The sequence below is a fragment of the Prionailurus bengalensis genome, chromosome F2 (genome assembly GCF_016509475.1).
Source record: "Prionailurus bengalensis isolate Pbe53 chromosome F2, Fcat_Pben_1.1_paternal_pri, whole genome shotgun sequence".
NCBI lineage: Eukaryota > Metazoa > Chordata > Mammalia > Carnivora > Felidae > Prionailurus > Prionailurus bengalensis.
In genome coordinates, this window is record NC_057353.1 from 39,896,010 (window position 1) to 39,905,000 (window position 8,991).

Below are 8,991 nucleotides of genomic sequence, written 5' to 3' on the forward strand. Positions count from 1 at the left end.
GCTGGTAATTAAATTTCCCAATTATTTGTTCTCGGTAACATTCATATTTATCAAGTACTATCAATACTCAATTAAACCAAACTATTAGAGAGTATTATCTGTAAATGTGAAAATCATGTACTGTTCATTCAGATAGGTGGGGGTTGTAGGCATGCTATTGGCAGAATGTTTCTTTCCAATTATCTACCATGTTACAAAATAAAAACTAATATTTGAATCTCAGACACTTTACATTTTGTTTTAAAAAGCATGACACAGTAGACAAAAGTGCCTAAATTTGAGTTCTAGTGCTGTCTCTCCTTCTGAAAACAGTATAAACTACTACCATTTACTAATATTCTCATGCTTACTACATTATATGCACTGTTTGATTTAATCCACAACATAACATTCAAACCTTATTATTTTTAATGGATTTAAATATGTGGCAGATATATGTAGAATTTAAGAAACAAAACAGATGAGCAAAGAGGGGGTGACAAGAAAGAGAGGCTTTTAACTATAGAGAACAAAGCGATGGTTACTAGAAGGCGGGTGAGTGGGAGGATGGGCAGAATAGGTGATGGCGATTAAAGAGTGCACTTGTGATGAGCACCGGGTGTTGTATCAAAGTGCCAAAATCACTAAAATGCAGATCTGAAACTAATATTACACTGCTAACTGGATTTAAATGAAAACTTAAAAAAATATGTATGTGGCACAGATTACAACCTACTCACCAAAATCCAAATTCTCCTTTGTCTTCCTGGCACAGAGTTAAACTATATTTCCTAGCCTCACTTCAAATATATAATTGAGTAATTGCCAACAGAATATGAATGGAAGTACTATGTGTCACTCCCAAACCCGAAGATTAGAAATCTCCTTTGTGGACAGCTGCATTATCTTTCCCCTTCCAATTGGCTGGAATGTAAATTATCCCCCAACAAACCTTAAGGGTACATATTGAGAACATAGTACCTTGGTCAGCCTGTGGTAGAAGAGGATACTCTCTCTGACTTGTTTACCATCATACTACTCTACTGAAAGAGGAATGAAATTCTATTGTGATTGAGAATTTATATATGTTGGTGAAGTCTATTTATTACAGACTTAATTGTTCCCTGAATGATGCCTGGAAATTGCTCCTCGCTGTTTCTAATAAGGAACTACAAAATAAAGATGCGGTCAGACAAGAACTGGCCAATTCATAAGCAAAAATATAAAATGATAACAAGCTTGGTAATTTGGGGAATAACAATGTTGAAAAAGCCAAATTCTTCTAAAAGCCAAATGGCAAGACATAAAAGTGAGAAGGGCTTTGAAGAATAAAGGCCCATTAAGACTTCTCAGTTAGGGGCACCTGTCTGGCTCAGTCGGTTGAGCTTCCGACATCGGCTCAGGTCATGATCTCGCAGTTTGTGGGTTCGAGCCCCACGTTGGGCTCTGTGCTGACAGCTCAGAGCCTGGAGCCTGCTTCAGATTCTGTGTCTCCTTCTCTCTCTGCCCCTCCCCCACTTGTGCTCTGTCTCTCTCTGTCTCTCAAAAATAAATAAATGTAAAAAAAAAAAAAGACTTCTCAGTTAAAAAACGAGACAGAAAGAGAGAGAGAGAGAGAGAGAGAGAGAGAGAGAGAGCCGATTGGGATGTTCCCCTCTCACCTGAACCTATTGTTTCAGATCACAGAGGCAGCCAGTATTTGGGTAGAAACAGAGAAGTGCAGGGGTTCTGTAACATAGAAAATAAGCAGATGTCTGGAAAAGAAATTGCAGTGTCACATGGAATTAACTAGAAATGGTAAGAAAGTTACTAAAATCTGAGGGAATTACATTTACAAGGAAACCAACTTTGTCTAAAAAAGGTATATGAATGAAAATCAATTCCTAGACTTCTAAACTTAAACCAACAGATTGCAGCCCCCAAGGAAGGCAAATTCTAGATTTGTAACATCCTCTTCACATGTGACCTGGAAGGAGAACCATCCAGAAGGGAGAGCCATAGAAAAAATGGGCAAGGGAACTTCTCTAAAAGGACCATAATTAGGATCCAAGCAAGAAATTTCTGTCGGGACAATGGACCTTCTCAGTGGCCTCATGCACCCTTGTGCACAGCAGGTTTCATGGTCATGCTGGGTCAGTGATTGCTGTGTTTCTCACCCTTCCCATTCTTCCCTTTCTAAATGGGAGTGATTATAGGAGATATGAAGCAGTTATCCTCTGCTTTGCCATTAGGAAAATTTCATAGTCAGTAAACTTCAAGGAACCACCTTCCAACCTAAGAGGGAGAACTGTGCACTGGCTTGATACTTGACTCTGTGCGGATACAGTAAGTGGGAAACTTTAAGATCAACCTACTAAAGAGGCAGGAAAGAGGATGTGCATGGCTATTTCACGACCAGAATGGTGGACTATACGAAAAATTGCTGGCTGCTTACTAAAATATATGTATACCTTTGTTTTTGCTTTGTTTTTGTTTTTGATTTTTCCCCTGAGCTCACTTGACAATTTTCCTTTTGCTGCTAGCTATGGGCATGTGACTGAGGTTCGGCCAACAAAAAAAATAGATAAATTAGAGTTTTCTACTTCTAGAACTAACCTATAAAAATTTTCCATGTGTTCTTATTCATCTGGCTGAAATGGAGACGGCCCCCAGGGTGCTACTGGAAATAATCTGATGAAGATGACAGAGTCTATGACATCCTGGATCCTGAATGACTGCATGAAGGAAAGCTACTCAAGTAACTTATTTTCTTCTTTCACACTGCTGTGACAACAGGAATCATTGCAGCATTTGAGCCTCTATACATTTTATATTTGTTTGTTACAGTAGGTAGTATCATCCTAACTAAAACAAGTATGTATAGATGTCTTCACATAAATTATTAAACTGTAATTTTCCTAAAGAGCATTATTACGGTTCTCAAATGCCAAATGCCTTTGAAATCTGTTCATATCAAACTGTATTGTTTATTTATATTTATGGTCACACTGAACAATCCTAACAGTGGTCCATAACACAGTAAAAGGCATCCCCAAATTAATAATTACCAGTTATGTGTAAAAACATAAATTCAGTTAAAAAATATTTTTCTATCCATAATAATCTTCATATTTAATATTATGGTAATATTTAGGAATGTGCAAGGTAAGACAAAAAGTCAAATAAATAAAATCTTCACTTCTCATACACCATGTAGTTTAACTTTAAAATTTCAGAACTAAAACCAAGACATCACCTAATCCTATATTCTCACTTGTGATTATTCAGAACTTTAATACAAGCATCATAAAAAATATCAATAGATATATTATAATTTATTCATATAGCAACCATTTGCATAGTATTTTGCATTTATTAATTGCAAGGAGGAGTCAAGTTATTTTAATCTTGATTATGTGGGGCTAGAAAAAATATCACTCCATTTGAGGAGAGAAGTTAGTTTAAATAAATACATACACGAGGCATTATTACCCCTTCAATTTAGTTTTGTCTGTTGCCTTCATGGAATAGCTTAAATTTTAAAAAGCAAATTACTAAGCCTAGCTACCCAAATGGTCACTCACTATGCTTCCCTTAATTCCTTCCTGGTCATTTAAACCAACATCCTAACAGACATAACACTTTAGAGGCGAGTATTTTTATTCATTCCTTACCTGTAGTAAATAAAAAAAGTAAGGGATCCATAAAGAAAATCTACCCACCAAAGTAAATTAGATTTTACTTTTTTTAAATTGTACAAACTAATAAACAAAGCGATACCAAAATATTTTTGGTGATACCCTATATTTTTATAAAGGCTTATACTCTGTGAATAGATACATTTTACGTTTATATAACCTATGAATATAAAAACTTTAAAAGAATTTCAACCTAAGAGATACAATAGAGAGGAGCTAGTTTGATTTTTGTTTCTAATTTTTGTTCCTAATTATTTTAGTGACTGATAATCCTTAACCAAAATTTCAAAAATTAAACCTTTATTCTTTGAAATCATTCCATTCTTTATGTATTCTATTCTATTCTTTAAGCAAAATAAAATTTTACCAAATGTTGCAACAAACAAAAAAGGCCTAGAGAACACACACACGCACAAATGCCCTACATTTATTAGCTGTGACAAACACAAGAAGGTAGAAAAATATTTTCTTTTCTAATAAACACATTGAGGCTATTCTAAATGATGTAAAGAGATACCCATTCATGTGTATGGTGCAAACTGTCAATGCCTCAGACATCTAGAACCTCTAAAACGTTCTGACTTTTCTTTGTTCTTCAAAGCCTTGCAGCAATCATCATTCATTTCTATTGCTTTGATGGTTAGATAGCAAACTCCCAAGAAATCCAGGGAGACATGAGCACACAGAGCTGCAATTTCTAATAAGACAGCTATTTGCATACAAGATCAGCCACAATTTAAAATGTGTTGTGATAGATGCGGAAAGGGAATAACAGATTTATATTAGCATGTACAATACCGAGATTGTTTTCACAATTTAATTCCTTGGAGATTACATCTCATCACCTTCTTTTATAAAGAACACCACATTCCCTGAGGAACTAACTTGCTCTGAGACCCAGCTAAACTAAAATATGGATTAATAAGATAATATTTATTATTTATGAATTTTGCTGTAGGAATGATTTCAGATTAAATCATCAGAGAAGTTTTTAACATTCTTGAAACTTGATAACACATACTTAAGGAAGAAAAATGCTAATTTTATTTAATACCTAAATTGCATATTAAAATATTTCATAATTAATTTGTATTTAATTAAAACTTTACACTCTTCAGGACTTCTCAGATTAAAGAGAGTGTTTTTGTTTTTCATATCCTTTCTTAACCTGAATTTTACACAGCAATTTGCCACACGTATTTTTAAGTACAATATGTGACCTTTAAAAACAAACAAAGGTAGTGCAATATTCTATCGCAATTCCAACAAAGTTATTTTATTGCTCATTTATACCTTTTTTATGAAATCCAGAAAGAACGAGTAAAGAAATAAGGAACCTGAAACCTTCACATATGTCTCTGCTTCCAGAAAGAGCATTCATTCCAGACTGTGACATTTAAATACAGATCAAAACACAGGTTATTAAAAAAATTCAACCCATGACCACAGAAAAAATAATAATCTCAGTTTTTAAGGCTAAAAGACCCTTACTTAAAAAAAAATCTTACTTAAGTATGACACTATAAATAGTCATAAAAGATGTTTAGTTATGGCTGAGTCAGAATTGGGAACCAATCATGAAAATACAATCTTATGCCAGATGTTGGGATGAACAAAGTAGTAAATAAAGAATGCATTTGTCCCTCATCTGGTGCATTCATTATTTCCAGAGTGATGTTTTAAAAATTCAAAGCTGATTACATAAGTAACATATAAGTTATCCAAATAATAACCCATTTCCCATATAAAGCAAAAACATTTAAAAACCATCAATGACCCAAGTTGTCACGTGTTCCTTACCCATGTTCTGGTGCACTATCAAACTCAGCTTTTAGTTCCATGATTTTGACAAGCTCATTCACATTTTCATGAATTTACCCATGCTCTGAAATGTACTTTAAATGTTACTTCCATATTCCCCCACTTGTGGAATCTATGTTTTATTATTTCAAGCAAGGGCACGTAATTCAGATCTCTAGAGAGAATTCTCCACGCTTAAAAACATGAAAAAAAAATAGGTCATTTGGGAGACTATCAAAGTGTGACACAGCATCCAAGCAGACAATGTATACTTTGACCTAATGTAATTCTGAGATAATTTATTATAAGCAGGAATAAATTCCTACTATGTAAAACTAAAGAACTAATCAGTGGTCTTCCTAATGTTTTCAGAGATCCAAGTGACCACATCTTCCCTTTGCCAAATTAATTTCCCTTATAGCTGCAGAAAGAATATGTCAAAACTTGAACTGTGCAAAGGTGATTTCTAAAATCCTGATCACCTGCCAACACTGACATAAAAATTTGTAAGTAACTGTAAGATAGTTGGCAGTGTAACCCCAAAAGTCATATTCCAGGAAAGGAATCTTAGTCATTGGGACCCACCCTTCAGCCATATGATGGAACTAAAATGAATACAGTATAAATAATACTGCTGGAACAGTTGCATATCATTGTAAGGAAACAAAACAAAAATTGGACCCCTATCTCATATCACATACACAAATAAATTGAGGATAGATTACAGACCTAAACAAAAGAGCTAAAGCAATAAAGCTACTGGGGGGAAAAAAGAGATTATTATTACAACCTTGGACAAGAGAATATTTCTTAGAACACAATATATGGGGCACCTGGGTGGCTCAGTCGGTTAAGCATCCGACTCTTGATTTCAGCTCAGGTCATGATCTCATGGATTGTGAGTTTGAGCCCCACGTGGGGCTCTGTGCTGACAGTATGGAGCCTGCTTGGGATTCTCCCTCTCCCTCTGTCTCCCCAACTTGTGCTTGTGCCCTCTCTCTCTCTGAAAAATAAACGTGCAAAAAAATTTTAAAAAAGAACACAAATAGAATAGATCATAAAGACAAAAAAGAAAAAAAAGGGGGATGTAAACTAGCTTTTGCTCATCAAAAGATACCAGGAAAAAATAAATGTGAATTATAGATACTCAGAAAATCTATATCTGAAAACAGACCTTGCTTCCAGAATGTGTAAAGAACTATTCAGTAATATATGTCATACAACCCAATACAAAAATGGGCAAAAGACTTGAACAGAAACTTCACCAAAGAAGATATATGGATGACAAATAAGCACATGAAAAGCTCTCAACACCATCAGTGATCAGCAAAATGCAAATTAAAATATTACGATACCCACTTTACTATACAAAATATTGGGAGGCTGTGGAGCAACCAAAATTCTTGTACACTACTGATGGGAGTGTAAATTGACAACCACTTTGGAAAATAGGCAATTTCTTACAAAGTTAACTACCAGCAATTCCATTCCTAGGTGTTTACCTAAGAGAGATAAATACATACGCCCACAAAAAAAAACTTTGTACAAGGATGTTCATAGTATTTTTACTCATATAGCCAAAAACTGGAAATAGCCCCCATGTTGATCAACAGATAAACTGATAAACTGTGGCTTATTTATGCAGAGAAAGAAAGAAAGAAAGAAAGAAAGAAAGAAAGAAAGAAAGAAAGAAAGAGAAAGAAAGAAAACTATTTACATAGTAATACATATTACTCGGTCAAAAAAAAATACTGGTAAGATGCAACAATGGAGATAAATCTCAAAATTACTATGCTGAGTGAAAGAAGCAATGGCTCCTTTAGACCTAAATTAAAGGAGTATTCATCAGTTTTACACACCCTGGTAACATCATTTAACAATGATGACCCCTGCTTCTTCCCTGAAACACTCATTGAAACACTTACTTCCCATGGGCTAAGGAATATGTAAGAGGTGAGAAAGTAGACATGGAAAGTATAGACAAATCTACTATAAAATAAGGAAAAATGGGACACCTGAGTGGCTTGGTTGGTTGAGTCTCAGACTTCGGCTCAGGTCATGATTTCACAGTTCGTGAGTTAGAGCCCTGCATCAGGTTTGTGCTGACAGCTTGGAGCCTGGAGCCTGCTTCAGATTCGGTGTCTCCTCTCTCTGCCCCTCCCCCTCTGTATCTCTCTCTCTCTCTCTCTCTCTCTCTCTCTCAAAAATAAAAATAAACATTAAAAAATTTACAAAAAAATAAAATAAGGGAAAGGAAGGGGATACTATGCAGAGAGCAAGGGAGAGGTTAAGGAAGATTTATATATATATACATATATATATATATACATATATGTGTATATATATATGTATATATATATATATACTTTGTTTTGTTTTACTCTTGAGGGCTTGCTTGTTTGTTTTTGAATGCAGAGGGAAATTTGAGTCAGTCTAAATAATAAGTAGAAGGAGCCAGTGGAGGGAGGTGGTGAAGAGACAGGAAAAAAATAAAAAATGATTGTGCTTTTCAAGTAGGCAGGACGGGATAGGACTCAGTGCACACTTGAACTGATAATCACAGCAAACGACCTGTTTCATGTTAGCAGGAAAGAGGGAAGGGGGGCAGGTGAGAATACCTCTTGTGAAGTTTGGCAGAGTCTGAATTAGAGGAAGCTCCACTGGGCAGCTCCACGTTCACACTATGAAGTAAGAGGTACACTGTCTCCTAGGAGTGAAATGGAAGGTAGGGACTTTGGAGATTTGAGACCACAGAGGCTGGAATTGATGCTGGTGAAAAACAGAAAGGGCTGTCCAGGGAAAACAGAATTAATGAGAAACATTAAGAGACTGAATTAATTTGGTAACCATGAATCCTTGGTCGCATTAAACTACATGATTGAAAATAGCATGTTTTTTGCTGAGTGCTTAGCTGCTCGCTGCTGGTTTGGGGAAGGGGTAGACAGCTGGATGAAGCAAAGTTTAGGTTTTCCCAGAGAGGCATGACAGAAGGGCAGTGGGGCAGAAAAGTCTAGGATACTATAAAAAGTGGGTAAAGTGATATGCCATGGTGTCTAAAGCTAGAGAAGGAAGTGAAGACAGCAGGGGGATGTAGAGTTAAGCAGAAAGCGGACCGATTTTTGGACTTAAAAGATTTGGATGAGGTCAAATAATCAAAGTTTTGAGAATGAAAGAGCTTGAGTTTCTTTGACCAGAGAACTAATGTTTATTAATAGAGAGTATGAGGTGATTGGTGTTATTACTGAAATGAAGCAGGTTATGATCCAGGGTGACTAAAGTAATAGGAAAACCATATGGCAGACAAGTTAAGGAAATGAGAGGCCAGGATAGTACACTACACATGTGGATAGTGAAGGCACCCAGGATGGTGGAAGGATTTGGGCTAAGGTGGAAAGACCCTAAGTCAGGATGACAGAGGAGTGACCTGGGTGGCCACAGTTAACAGGAGTAAAGAGACGTCAAGGGTAGGTACTACAGTCAAAGGGAATGAACTACAGAGGAGTTGGGTTTTTTGTTTCATTTATCTTGTTTATTT

At 35.7% G+C, this 8,991-nt stretch overlaps 1 protein-coding gene across 6 annotated transcripts in view; it reads right to left on the reverse strand.

Moving 5' to 3' along the window:
- TRIQK (triple QxxK/R motif containing) overlaps positions 1 to 8,991 on the reverse strand; it is a 139,502-nt gene that overhangs the window by 94,820 nt on the left and 35,691 nt on the right. The window lies entirely within an intron of this gene.